Source organism: Magnolia sinica, chromosome 18 (genome assembly GCF_029962835.1).
Source record: "Magnolia sinica isolate HGM2019 chromosome 18, MsV1, whole genome shotgun sequence".
Lineage (NCBI taxonomy): Eukaryota > Viridiplantae > Streptophyta > Magnoliopsida > Magnoliales > Magnoliaceae > Magnolia > Magnolia sinica.
Window position 1 is genome coordinate 23,933,056 of NC_080590.1, and position 14,190 is coordinate 23,947,245.

Consider the following 14,190-nt stretch of genomic DNA (forward strand, 5'->3'; position numbering starts at 1 on the left):
GACATGGGAACAGACTGACAAGTGTGGAGGGACACTCGCACCATAAATAGGAAGGGCTTGATTTCCTGGTTCCTAGGCCAGACCTAATTTTCAAGGTGAGAATAATATATTAGCGAGGCATATTTGTTGCTCTCGAGATTCAAGTATAGGACCTTTATCTGATACCATTTCAAACAACCATTTACTCTAAAAGTTTAAGCTGTCAAAGTGTGGTGTATCAATGTATATCAAGGGACTTTATCACTCCAACAATGGTCTTCTGGTCCACACCTTTGGTCTCTTAACAATAATACAATATTATCCTATTTTTACAGCCCAACTTGAGGATTATTTTTCCCACAAACTTAATATTAATTCTATTTTTCGACCCTAAGTATATGAATCGCTCATCCTCTTGCGGCATCATGACCTTACTTGAGAATTTCATATTCATATACCATGAAAACATAATTTGTCTTGCACACAAACGGGTTGCCATGAGCTTAAAGATTGACATACATATGCATAGACTTGGTACTTTACAAGCCAAGCTCCCTACAAGGCTAAAAGTGTCCGCCCGGACAGCTCATAATGAATAGCTAGGGTTGATAAGTGGGATAAAAATGATTTATGTATACATAAATGTCAACTAATTCTTAAGAAACATAGCACATCACATTCTAGGAAAGTAATATTTAGGCAATTTGTTACCTAAGTCATATGATCGACCCTCACTGATCCATCAACTCATACTGCCTAATAGCATGCTGAACTTTAAGAAGATTCAAATCTCAATGGCTGGATTAGAATTTGGGTTCCAATGACCGCACATTTCTTGGATTTTCATGAGATCAGCAAGTTGTGGCACTATTTTGACTTTAAAAAATTGTCCCAAACTTGGAAATGGATCCGATCACTCTATTCTACTCGTCAAGAGCTTCAATTTGACCGGTCACACACCCTAATGGGTTTTGGATGAGAAAGATATTGGACAGACAATATTTATTGACAATATGATGGGCCATATCTTGTGATTCAATGGTCAGATTTGAGTGAAATTTAATCCAAACATCTGAAATCGTTTACTCTTCAATCTAGACTGATCACATTGTCCAAAACCTGTCTAGATCTAGACAAACTTATCATGCCCATTTAAAGAGTGTTTTGGACAAATCTAATTAACTTCAGGTCGGTTTGGGCTAAATTTTGCTCTTTCCTAGCTAGCACGTTCCAAACATATATAACCATTCATATCAACTTTAGGATGACATGATCATAGAATTTGATTAATCTCATCATTATAAGTTATTCCTGTAATTACACTTCATTATAGGCCATCATTTTTTGTAGAAGTGAACTTGTATGTATGCATAAACCAACCTAATAGCTAGCTAACCAAATGAGTGTGATTTTCATTTTGGACCGTCCAATAAATTTGGTCCACTCATTTCAAATTTCTCAAATTTTTTTCAATATCACCAATTTATTTTTAAATATCATTTTTTTCAAACTTCTCAATTTTTTTAAAATCTCTCCTTTTTTTTTTTTTTTATCAAACTTCTTAACTTTTTTTACAAAATACAAAATTCATTTTTAAAAAAAAAATTTCAAATCTCCATTTCTTTTTCAAAATGTCAAATTCTTTCAAAATCTCTTCTTTTTTTTTTTTAATTTTACCAAACTTTTCATTTTTTTTAATACAAAATCTCAATTTCTTAATAAAAATCTCGACTTTTTTTTTTCAAAATCTAATTTTTTTTCAAACTTACTAATTTTATTCAAAATTTTCAAGATGCCAAATTTTTTTTTTCAAAATGTCAATATTTTTTCAAAATCTCAACTTTTTTTTAATTTCATGTTTTTTTTTCAAAATCGCAAAATTTCCCAAACATTGTCATTTCCTTTCAAACTTTTGAATTTTCATTTTCGAAATCACAATTTTCTTTAAACTTCTCAAATTTCTTTTTTTGTCAAAATTTTGGTGCTTTTTTAAATCTCAATTTATCTTAAAATCTCTTCTTTTTTTTTTAACTTCTCAATTTTTCTTTTTCAAAACGTTATTTTTTTTTTGTCAAAATCTCGGTGATTTTTTAAATATTAATTCTTTTTCAAAATCTCAATTTTTCTCAAACATTGTCAATTATTTTTTTCAGAATCACAATTTTTTTAAGTCTCTCAATTTTCTTTCCCAAATGTTGATTTTTTTATATCAAAATCTTGATTTATTTAAATCTCATTTTTTTTTCAAAATTCCTATTTTTTTTTCGAAATTCCCCATTTTCTTTCAGAATGTCATTTTTTTTCCTCAAACTTTTCACTTTTTTTTCTCAAAATCTCAAATTTTTTTATGTAACTTCTCAATTTCTTTCAAAATACAAAATCTCAATTTCTTTTCTAAAAATCTAAATTATTTTCAATATCTAATTTTTTGCAAACTTATCAAATTTTTTTCAAAATTCTAATATTTTTTTAAATATCAATTTTTTTCAACATCTCAAATTTTTTTTTAAATATTAATTCTTTTCAAAATTACAATTTTTGTCAAACATTGTTATTTTTCTAAAAAGTTTTTAGATTTGTTTTTCAAAATCATAATTTTTTAAAAACTTCTTAATTTAATTTTTCAAAATGTCAATTTCCTTTTTCAAAAGTATTAACTTTATTGAAACTTCTCGATGTTTTTTTTAAATCTCGATTTTTATTAAATCATGATTTCTTTTCAAAATCTTAATTTTTATCAAACATATTATCAATTTTTTTTTTACTTCTCTACAATTCTTTTTTTCAAAATCATATTTTTTTGACTTCTCAATTTTATTTTTGAAAATGTCAATTTTCTTTATCAAAATTTCAATTTATTTAATCTCAATTTTTTTAAACTTCATATTTTAAAATCTTTTTTTTTTAATTTCAATTTTATTTTAAAATTTACAACTTAAGAGGGTGAAATTTTTCAAGTGATATTACCACACATTTAAAAAAATGATTTTCATGAAAAAATATAAATTTCACTTGATATAAAAATAAGAAAAAAAATCAATGCATTGAATCAATTGATAGAAAAAGAAAATCATAGATACAAAAAATGCCATTAAATCACTGAAATTCTATTAAAAATCACTACATGGAATAAAATAAAGTACAATTTTGAATCAAATTCTACAATAAAAATAATAATTTAGAGGTTTGGAGCAAAAGTAAGACTTGGCAGGATATGCAACGAACCACGATTTGTCGCAAAGGCAATATATTATCAGTCAGTAATTGTTAAAATCAATGTTTGGGCGGAATTTTTTCGACAGATTCTAAACCATCGCAAACAGTTATTTTACGACGGATCTAGTCCGTTGTAGCTTTTTGAGACGTATTAGATCCTCCGTAAAATAATGGTTTGCGACATTCCGGTCCATTGGAAAATTTCCGCCTTTCTTACTATTACGACGGACATAGTCCGTTGTAAAAGTTGTCAATGGACATCAAACTCTTTTTTTTTTTTTTGCTACAGACATGGTCCAATGTAAAAGCAAGCATTTTCTATCATTCTTCGCTGTTTTGGCATAGTGCATGACTACTATTTTGTGAAGCGAATGAAACAATGGTTTCTTTTCTAAGCATGTAAATCTGTTGATTTTAAGTCTCAAAACCAATTTGTCCAAGAGTAAATTCTTTGGTATCAACACTTAACTCTTGAAGTTTGTATTTCTTTGACACTCTTTTGGCTACAAGGTTAGTAATATTCCAACCCTTTACATGAGTCTTCCTCAATGAATAGGTAATCCTCCTGCATTATGGGACAATCATTGTAAGGATGGAAAACAAAAGCTCTTTACTTGGAAGCTCAACTTACTTTCCCTGGGAGGGAGACTGAACTTAATTAAGGCTTATATATCCAACCTGTCAATCTATTTCCTTTCTTTAGATGCCTCACGTCTGTGATTGCCAAGATCGATAAATTGAGAAGAAATTTTATTTGGCAAGGTGGTTCGTCTGGTGTTAAGTTTCCCCTCTTGAACGGGAAAGAGATTTGTACTCCTTATGAGGATGGGAGACCCAACATTAAGGACTTATTTGTGGTCGTTGAATTCCCTATTGGGCAAATGGGTCTGGAGGTTTGGCACTGAAGAAGATAGCCAATGGCGTTATATTATTTCTACAAAATATGGTTATGCTAGTCTTGGGTGGTTGATGACACTACAACAAAAGGTGGTATACACGGCATTTGCGCTGCAGGTTTATCGGCGCTATGTAAGACCCAGCGACGGATATCGCACCATATTAAAAAAAAAAAAAAAAAAACTCTCTCACATTTCCTACCTCTCTCTCTCTCTCTCTCTCTCTCTCTCTCTCTCTCTCTCTCTCTCTCTCTCTCTCTCTCTCTCTCTGCAACTCCACGACTCTCCTATTTCCTACCCGTCTCTCTCTCTCTCTCTCTCTCTCTCTCTCTCTCTCTCTCTCTCTCTCTCTCTCTCTCTCTCTCTCTCTCTCTCTGCAACTCCACAACTCTCCTATTTCCTACCCATCTCTCTCTCTCTCTGCAACTCCACGACTCTCTCCTTCTCTCTCTCCTTTTTCTCTCTCATGGCTGCTTTGGGATCTCTCCAGCTGCAGCAACCTGCTTTGGGATCTCACCGTAGTATCTAGATCTGCTACTCTCTTGTTTCCTAGGGTTTTGGATCTATTTTCTGTACTCTGCTGCAGTTCGGTCTTTCGCTGCTGGTGAATCTCAGATTCTCAGGTATGATCTATTTTAGAATACTTGATTAGAAATATGTTTTGTTGAATACAAATCCCTAATTAGGGATTTGCATTGTCGAATCCATTTTTAGGGATTTGCATTTTCGAATCCATTTTTAGGGATTTGCATGGTCGAACCCCTAATTTAGAAGTGCTTATTACATCTGCAGATTCTTGAATCAGGGTTGTCGATGGTGTTGATCTGATTCACAAGAGGTTATAGAGATGAGCCAGTGTAGCAAGAGGTTATAGAGAATCCCTCCCTCCCTCTCAGCTAGTTGCAATATTTTCATTTATCCTTGCTATAATATAGGTATGCTATTGGATATTCCATTTTCGCATAAAGCCCTAGGGCTTCAAGTCTCTTCATCTCCTTCCCCATTCACTATGTTTTGATGAAGCCTCGATCTGTGGCTGGGATTCCTAAAACGCCAATGCAAGGACTGATTTGAAGGTGTGCAGATCTATTCTCTAAATTTTGCAACGATTTTGGGTAATATAGTTGGGTTTTTTTTAAATAACCATTTATTCTCTTTTTCTCTAAATTTTTAGTTTTTGTTTTCTTTTGTTCTCTCTGTTTTTTTTTTTTTTTTAAATCTTATTTGGTTACGAAATTTGGGGCTTCTAATTCCCAATTGGAGGTTTGAATTGTTCTTTTTAGTTTTGCTGAATTTTTTGTGTGTTTTTCAAGTCTCTTATCTGGTTTGAAATATGCATGTTAACCATTTGAAGAAATGCTTCAACCAAGACCCTTTCAGTTATTTTGAATGTTTTAGCTAAGTTGTATATCAATCTTTTGCAGGATGCATGCCATTAGATACTATATTGGTAAATTTTACAAGTGTATGTATGTCTTCATTGGCTCGATCAGGAAATATCCTCTGTCCAATGTGACATATGGATGCGATATCTGGTCATTCATCTACTGCACCCCAACATTATATACCATGGGCTAATCCAGCCATCAGGTGGACCATTTTACATATGAAAGAAGAAATGGACAACTAAAAAATAAAAATTAAAAAAGGATTTATGCTCCCCATTCAACATCCACATGCAGCCCAATCAATGCTTGTTTTGCAGGAGACATATTAGGGGCAACCAAGTTGCGTGGCCCAGTAAATTTTCATTACAAAGATCTGAAAATTGCACCCAAAAATTTCAGCCAAGAAAATAAATTGGGAGGAGGCGGCTTTGGAAACGCACGTATATAAGGTAATATTTCCTAGTTGATGTTTTTTCTGGTGTTATTTACTGCTACTTGTAATATTTCATCTTCATCTACAATCAGGACAATACTATGGCCCCTGATACAGTGGAATGGCAGAATAGGATTCATGTAGCTGACCCCGATTAGTTGCGACAAGGCTTAGATGATGATGATGTTGATGATGATATTCAATCAGGGTATTTTTGGATGTTCCATCGAGTAGAATTTCTGTGTTTACTCTAATATAGTGACCAAATTGCAATTTCCTTAGCATTCACATCAGGAGTTTGGGTTTCAACATGCAATTACGTTTCTTTCAAGTTGGAGTTGAAAGAAACTAACTGCAATTTGAGCGCTACTTCCTCATTGTTAAATGATAGAAAAACATCATTAATTTTAATCATTTTCTTAACATTGAACTGAATGTAACAATTCCCTTGTACATACAAAACAGCCTTCAACCTTTCAGATACTTCCAAGACAATATATTATTTTGTATATGTCAGGGTGTTCTGAGAAATGGGAAAATAGTGGCTGTGAAGAAACTTGCATTAAGCCAATCCACTACTGCCAAGGAAGATTTCGAGAGTGAAGCTAAGCTTATAAGCAATGTTCATCACCGGAATGTCATCGCCTGCTGGGATGTTGTAGCAGAGGAACATAACTGCTTCTCATTTATGAATTCATGGCGAATAGCAGCCTTGATAAACTCATATTCCATATCGTCATCTTTCCACTGCTGCTACAAACATTAATTGATCAATTTGCAATTCCTAATGATTTTGGGTCATTTATTTCTATACTGCTGTGAATTAGTGGTTGCTTGGTCAACTCTGCTAATCTCTCTCTTAAACCGTAATAAAAACATCCTGGTTTCTTTAAAAATAAAAATCATTATTAGGTAATGGCAACCCATTAAATCAGAGAATGCCTAAACAGGTTGCAACATTAGGTTTTTAACCTCTAGAAACAGTGTTGAGACTTTGACTAGTCCCTTCTGTACAAGACTTTCACTAGTGCAATCTTTCACAAAAAGCATAAAACATGTTGAAGGAGAATATCATCTAATTTCATTTCGTTGAAACATCAAAGCCACAAAAAAGGCTTCTTTATATTCTAAGAATTTCAATTCTTTTGTTCTTTCTTTCATTCTTCTATGATTCGATGTGGGCCACAAGTAGAACATGGCGGGTTGGGAAAGTTTCTTTTCTAGGCTACTTGAATTTTCAGAAGAATGTTGGAATGTATCAGGCCATTTTGCATTCTATCATATTTGCATTCCTTATCAATAGTCTATTACTCTATTTACATGCATAGCTCAAGTTGACCTACTTAGCTGTTTCTGCTAGGCATGCATATAATAGGGCATGACATTTTCGGATACTTTTACATCTGATTCTCCATTGACTGTGTAATATGCACATAGTTTTTTGTTTTTTTCCAAAAGGAATGTAGACATGATCAAGACTACTTCCTCAATTTGAATTCTTGGACATGTTTATTTCTTCATGTTAAACTGAATGTTCCTCATCCAAATCACTTGTGCATCCATGTGCATTCTAAATGAAGATTTCTAGCACATAAATATAGTCTTATGCTGCATCTTAAATTTCAAGCTTTATGGAACCATTGCAAGTCGTACCAATAGCATACCAGGACTCAGATATGTATCGGTGGAATGTGGTTCCAAAATTTATGAATAAAACATGTGAATATAAAGATAAGGGCAAGCAAAATGAAATTAAAATAAAAAGATAGTATAGCATCTGTGAGTGATCCAGGGTTCAATCACTATTAGTGTTACCTTTAAAAAAAATAAAGATAAGGATGACCTATCTAGGAATGCTTTCTATCCTTTAGGTTGTCATAGGCTCATAGTAATGATTATCAGTTGTGCTGTTGGCATATTTTATTAGTTTTGTATTTTATATCTCATCCAACTTTATGCTTTGTGCAGTTTTATTGTGCCAAATATAAGGATGAATACAATCATTTGGCAACTATTTTTTTCAATACTCAGGTTTTCATGAATCTTGTCGCAACCCAGTCTTTCACTCTTTTTTATTAAATGATTTATATTTATTTTGTGATTTTCTTTTAAATGTTCTATGTTCTTGATTGCAGGATGATGCTATTTGCAATTTATTTAGTGCAAAAACATTTCATGAGTATAGTGCTCAGTTTGATGTCTTTTAGTTGTCTAACTGTAGAATAAAGATGCCTTTTATTATCTTAGTCGGACCTGAAATTCATCTTGATTTGAACTTCCATCGAGTTGAGTTTATATGAAGATTTACCAGACTGCAGAAGGCATGCTTTGCCTTTGCATTAAATATTTATTTCCATATTCACCCTTCATTTTTCTCAGTGAAACCAATTGACTCCTCCAAATTCAGGTGTGTGGTAGTAGTGTGTTACCTGAAACGGTCAGATTAAATTGCTCAGAGAAATGTGCATGTTAACATGGTTATTATATAATACACAGCCCCCCAAATCGCCGGTGTTTTGGCTGCGGCATTGAGGACCAAGCATTCTTCACAAGTATTTCTCCTTTTCAACAATTTAGATAGTTCATCAGGTGGCACCCACGTTGGATGGAAACAGACAATTTAAAGTAGATATCCTCATCTGAACAATGAGATCTGTGGACAACTTTCTGTCACATGGAGATGGTTGTACATATTTTCTCTTTAACCTTCCATTTGCAAACCATTTATTGAATAGATAGTATTATCCAAAGGGAAATTTGTGTAGAACTGTGCATCCATGGTTATGCTTACTAGATGCATGGTCTGGATCAATGAAAGTTAAGGCACACCTGTACATAGTGCTGATTTGAATGAAAACACCATCGATTTGGGATTCCTCCTACTAACATAAGGAAATGCAAAAGAAGTATAGAAGAAGCAAGCCTTCCAAATTCAGCGCATACATAAATGTATGCATTGTGTTAACATAACATCTACAGACACCCCAATTTTTATACTTAGAGTTTTCCTTTTTCTTTTTTCTTTTTTTTTTTAAAGAATATTTGCTCAAAGTTTAACACATCAAAATTTTAATATCAGTTAATTCATCACAATTAGCTTCTCATTATAACAAATTCTGTGTTTTTCATGAAGTCAAACAGAAAATGAGAAGAACTTGACAAGAATTCGCCTTCCGAAGGATGCTCAAATCCTGAATCTACAATGGCTCGAAGAAGCTCCGGCTTTAGAAGGAAATCTCTGAATCCTGAGCTGTGAATTCCAACATAGCCCCTACATAACAGAGGAAACAAAGAATAAAGACATGGAGAATGCTATCAAAAGCAATTTCAAGACAGAAAGCTCAATCAATAGCAAGTAACCATCTAACTCCACATAAAACTTGAAATTCCGGTGAAGGAAAAAATAAAATAAAAATCTGATGACTCAATATCTGAAAACAAGGCAGCATAAAACCTACACCAAACTGAGGCTCTCTCTCTCTCTCTCTCTCTCTCTCTCTCTCTCTCTCTCTCTCTCTCTCTCTCTCTCTCTCTCTCTCTCTCCACAACATATTCATAAAGTCCCACAAAAAAGTACGAAGGGAAAACAGAAATTTCATCCAATCTATTCATAAGGTCACATAAAACTGGACAATGGAAAACCCAAATTTCAGCTTGTCACTGAAGGAAGCGCTGCAAGACGAAGCGAGGATTGACTACTATCATCGCCATCTTTTATTTGTTCAAAATGCCATCAGGTGTGGTTGCATTTACTCATGTCTCTTGTTTTGATGTCTTACATGTGTGGTATCCATGTGTAGAGATAGTAGGATCGATAATTAAAATTATTAGGATGGTCTATTCTAGAATTACAGACTGATGGTTGAGATTTAAATTGTTGGCAAGGATGGTGTGGATGTGAGGGGCTACTTTGCTTAGTCATTGTTGGACAACTTCAAATGGGCGGAAGGTTTCACTATTAGATTTGACCCTATTTACGTGGATTATAAAGATGGTCTGAAGAGATACCCAAAACATTCTGCTCTATGGTTTTAGCAATTTCTCAGAGGGCATGAGGGTACAGATAATTCCATCTCCTCTGAATGATAAGTGGGATGCATGCACAGTACTAATATAGGTAGGCCATGTGCATGATTTAACTTTATGGATCTATTGCTTAATGTACCTATTTAGTGTTATTTGACATGTATACATATTTATTCATATGATTATGTTGTTCATTGGATAGGCATGGTCGTGTCCGCACTTATAGCAAATCATTTCACCATCTTGTTGCTTTTTGAGCATTAACTTTTGAACTCGTTCAATGATTTTCTCATTAGTAAACACCTTCTTAACAAGTTCTGGGATTCTTATTCTTGATTCAAGGGTCTCTTTTCTTGGTGTCTAGGCCAAAATGGGCATGACAGACGAGTTTGAAGCTTCTTTACAAGTACTATGGGGATTTGATACTGACATTTCTTTTGAAGTGAATGAAATCAAGGTGTGGATTTGAACTGCCTTCAGTTCTTTTATTGTTTTTGTTCTTTTTCTTTTTTGCCTTCATTTTTTCAGGTCCATCAAGTCATTCTTCTATTTTTGCACTGTACTGTTGGAGCTGCTCATTTATTCATATGTTGGCAACCTTAACGCTATGATCATTTTTTAAAATTTGTTTCATGCAGAGATCTGTAACTTCCACAAGCAGGAGAACAACCATCTGATTTTCTGATCTCAAGCAAAGAAGATATTAGTTTCCATTCCATGATAGTTCAGCTCTGGGAGAGTCTCCTAAGTTTGCATCTGATTATGGTCAGTGTTAAACTTTTAGCCATCTATCTAATTCTTTGTACAAATATTACCAGGCATCATTGGCTCGACAGCAGCAGATGTTGAAAGCTCAATCATTGCAAACTGGTTCTGATATGAGGCATGCCATGGCGGCTTCTACTCTAGATGGAAGTAATAGGTATGGTTCTATTGATGGCATGCTTACTGTTTGACATTAATCACTTGAAATCCTTGTTTACCATGTATTGATTGATGCAGTGATGTTGAATATGTTTCCTTTTCCTTCCATCTGTTTTTATTTTCGTAAATGAGAAGTGTCAACCTAACTTCAATACATGCTCGGTAGATTAAATCTTTGTGAGGGAAAATGGTGTCAGCCCTATGCTTTTGGGGGTGTAAAACAATGTAAGAACATCATTAAATTGGCTCCAGTTGAAAGTCTAATAAATTTATTTTTCGACCAGCCTAACATCATGTAATTCTAATACTATTTGAATGACTTAGAACCATTTGGTTCTTTGGTGGAAAGCTTTTAGCCCTTTAGTGAAATTGGTGGGAGCTGCTTTGATGGTTTTGTTCATCTTTTCTGGTACAAAAGTGGAAGCAGATGGATCAAATCACAAGTATAAGCCCTTTGTATGCAAACAAAGTGGGTCTTTTTCACAATCCAAGGTAATCTTTCTTTTCTTATTTTTTCTTTTTGGGTCTTTTGAAAATTATGTAGATCTGTATTTATCTTGTTCTCTTTTCCCAAGACAATTTTTAATGAATTTATTTTTTGTTCTTTTATAGACCCCATACTATAAGTAGAGTAACATTGTAACCATAGTTATGCCATTGATGGGAATCCACGTAACATCCTTCCATAGTCCACGGTTCCACTTTGTTATTGGAGTTGTGGTCTGCTGTAATTTTCAAGGCAATTTGTGGGACCAAAATTAGAAAGATGAATGTTAACATTTACTAAATTGTCATGAGTACTAACAAGGAGAAAAAGTTTGCTCAACTCCATAGCTTTTGCTTGCATCTCATAGTTTTGTTGATGGGGCTGGCTTAGTTGGAAATGGGCAAAAATGATTTGGATTAAGCATGGGTCTCACTTGTCAGAATTAATAACTAGTGAACATTGTAGAAAGCCTCATATCACATCTCCTACAAATCATCTTGTAGTAATATGAATAGGATTTGAATTTTTTTTTCTTCTGTTGATAATATTCATTAATCAGCAGTAAAGATGAAATCAGTGAGATTCTAAAATTTTAAAAAAAAAAAAAAAATCAAAAAGAAGAAAAGTTCACCTTGAAAATATGGAATTCCAAGCCGGTCATTATTTAATATATGCTTTTTATTGAGCGAATACCAAGTGTAGTATGTCATCAGGTTTAGAGATGAAGCTTGATGAGCTGCGGAAAGAGCTCTCTTCAAGTCATGAGGGAATATTGCCACATACCATTCTTTCCACCCAATAGATCAGCACGTAAAGCGCCAAAAAACCAACTTCCATGGAGCAGCTAAGGACTAGCCTGATTCTAGCTATCATAGGAGCAATTTTCAAAGGGCTAATGGTGGGTGATCCACTCTTCTCGTTGCGTACAAGTGGGGCAATCCAGAGTTCAAATCACTTCAGCCTTTTGACACCACTTGTGCTAGGAGTAAGACCATATAGAGGATTTATTTTTATTTATTTATTTACATTCAAGACCATTTATTGTAATATTTTTTCATTATTGTGTGGTAATATAAATTTTGTTTAATATTCAGTTTTATTTGTATTGCATGATTTTTATGTTTCAAATATTTAAATAATACAGGTTTTGATTGAATTATATATATAAAAAAAAAAATTACTGGCATGCTAGGGCCTCACAAATCCATACAAAGGCTTCTACCAGTGCTTGTGTAGAAATCTTACGGCGCTTTTTCGCAAGAAAAAGTGTCCACAAACCACTTTTAGCAGCGCTCTAAGTGATTTTTAGCGGCGCTTTTTCGCGTCGGAAAATCATACAATTATCGGCGCTCAGAAAGGCACCGATAGAAGTTACCTAGCGCCGCCAATACTTTTAGCGACATACCCATTTATCGGCGCTTGAGTAGCGCCAATAATAGAATCAGCGGCGCTTTTAGGGACTTATAGCAGCGCTTGAGAGCGCCGCTAAAAGTCTCATTTGTTATAGTGTGAAGAATTCATCCATTTACCCTGCCTCTTTCTCGTGGAGAGGAATAGCTAGATCCGCTCCGGCTATGTTTGAAAGAATTCTTTCTTTTTGGGTAACAGTTTCAGAATCATATTCTGGCTGGATCTTGCGAGGTGATCACACACCAGCTGAATCTTTTCCTGCACGGTTCGCTATAGCTTCAAACCCTGACACGTTGGTCAAGGACTGTTTCAGTCTTACTAGAGATCAAGGAACATGGTTTCCTTAGCTTTGTCAACTTTTGAGATTCAGGAGTTTAATAGTCTTCTTTCCCTCTTACAGGGGTATCCTTGCCTCTATCTTTGACTCCAGAAGACTTATTTCGTTGGTCGCTGATGGGTTCGGGGGTGTTTTCAAAGAGATCGATCTTTTAACAAGTCTCTCTTAGCCATAGGTTTCCTCTTGTTGCCACACCAGTTCGGTTTGGTTTTATGGAGTGCCTCCTAAGGTAGTGGCATTTGATTGGCTCGTGGGAAGAAAAAGAACTTTGACACTAGATAATTTGAGGAAAAGAAGAATGCAGATTTCGAATGCATGCCTCCTATCTTAAAGTGGAAGAAATTGTCGATCATCTCTTTATATACACTGCCCTCTCACTTTTGACATCTAGTGGAGTCTTCTTATCCGAGGGGAACTGTCTTAGGTGATGCCGAATTCGATAGATAACCTGTTATGCGGGTGAAATTCGGACATAGGAAGAGCTTTGGGAAAAAAAAAAAAAAAAGTGGAGAATTATCCTAATGATTGTTCTTTGGGCAGTTTGAGCATAAAGAAATAATCAATGATTCTGGAATTCTTCAATATTGCATGGTGTTTTTTTCTTCTTTCAATAATATTCTCATCTTTCAAAAAAAAAAAAACATTCTATTCAAACATGGATTAAATCTATTCAATTTCTTCTGAGTCCCATTAACTAATTTGGCCGAGCTGAGTTCTGGCAAGCATTTCGAGATGGTCCCACAGTCAACATGCCCCAACACAAAAATCCCGTCCCAAGAAACAATCTACCCCTTAAAGAACGAGCCAACGATCCAGATTAATCATACACCCGTGGCCCAACTCATTAGCATAAGCTAGTCATTTCATCTTCACTGTGGGACCATCTCCAGAACTGATCCGATGTGCCATACACGTGTCAAGTTGAAACCTGTGCCACGTGTAGAAATACCTATACAACTTGCAAACCTGGTAACTCGGTTCAAGTCAAGTCAGGTCGCATCGAGCGAGTTCACACGACTCGGATCAAAATCTCGTTGTCCAATTGACTCATTCAAGTTTCGAGTGAATTACCAGCTGATTTTAGAAATAAGATG

The 14,190-nt window shown here is 34.5% G+C and overlaps 1 long non-coding RNA gene across 2 annotated transcripts; it reads left to right on the top strand.

The window, feature by feature from the left end:
• Positions 1–8,969: 8,969 nt before the first annotated feature.
• LOC131232807 (uncharacterized) lies at positions 8,970–10,661 on the top strand. 2 transcript variants are annotated; one of them, XR_009164946.1, is made up of 3 exons: positions 8,970–9,267; positions 10,281–10,395; positions 10,577–10,661. It is a non-coding gene; the product is annotated as an uncharacterized LOC131232807 (long non-coding RNA). The 2 variants fall into 2 exon arrangements; XR_009164945.1 differs by having other exon boundaries at positions 10,303–10,395.
• The last annotated feature ends 3,529 nt before the right edge of the window (positions 10,662–14,190 follow it).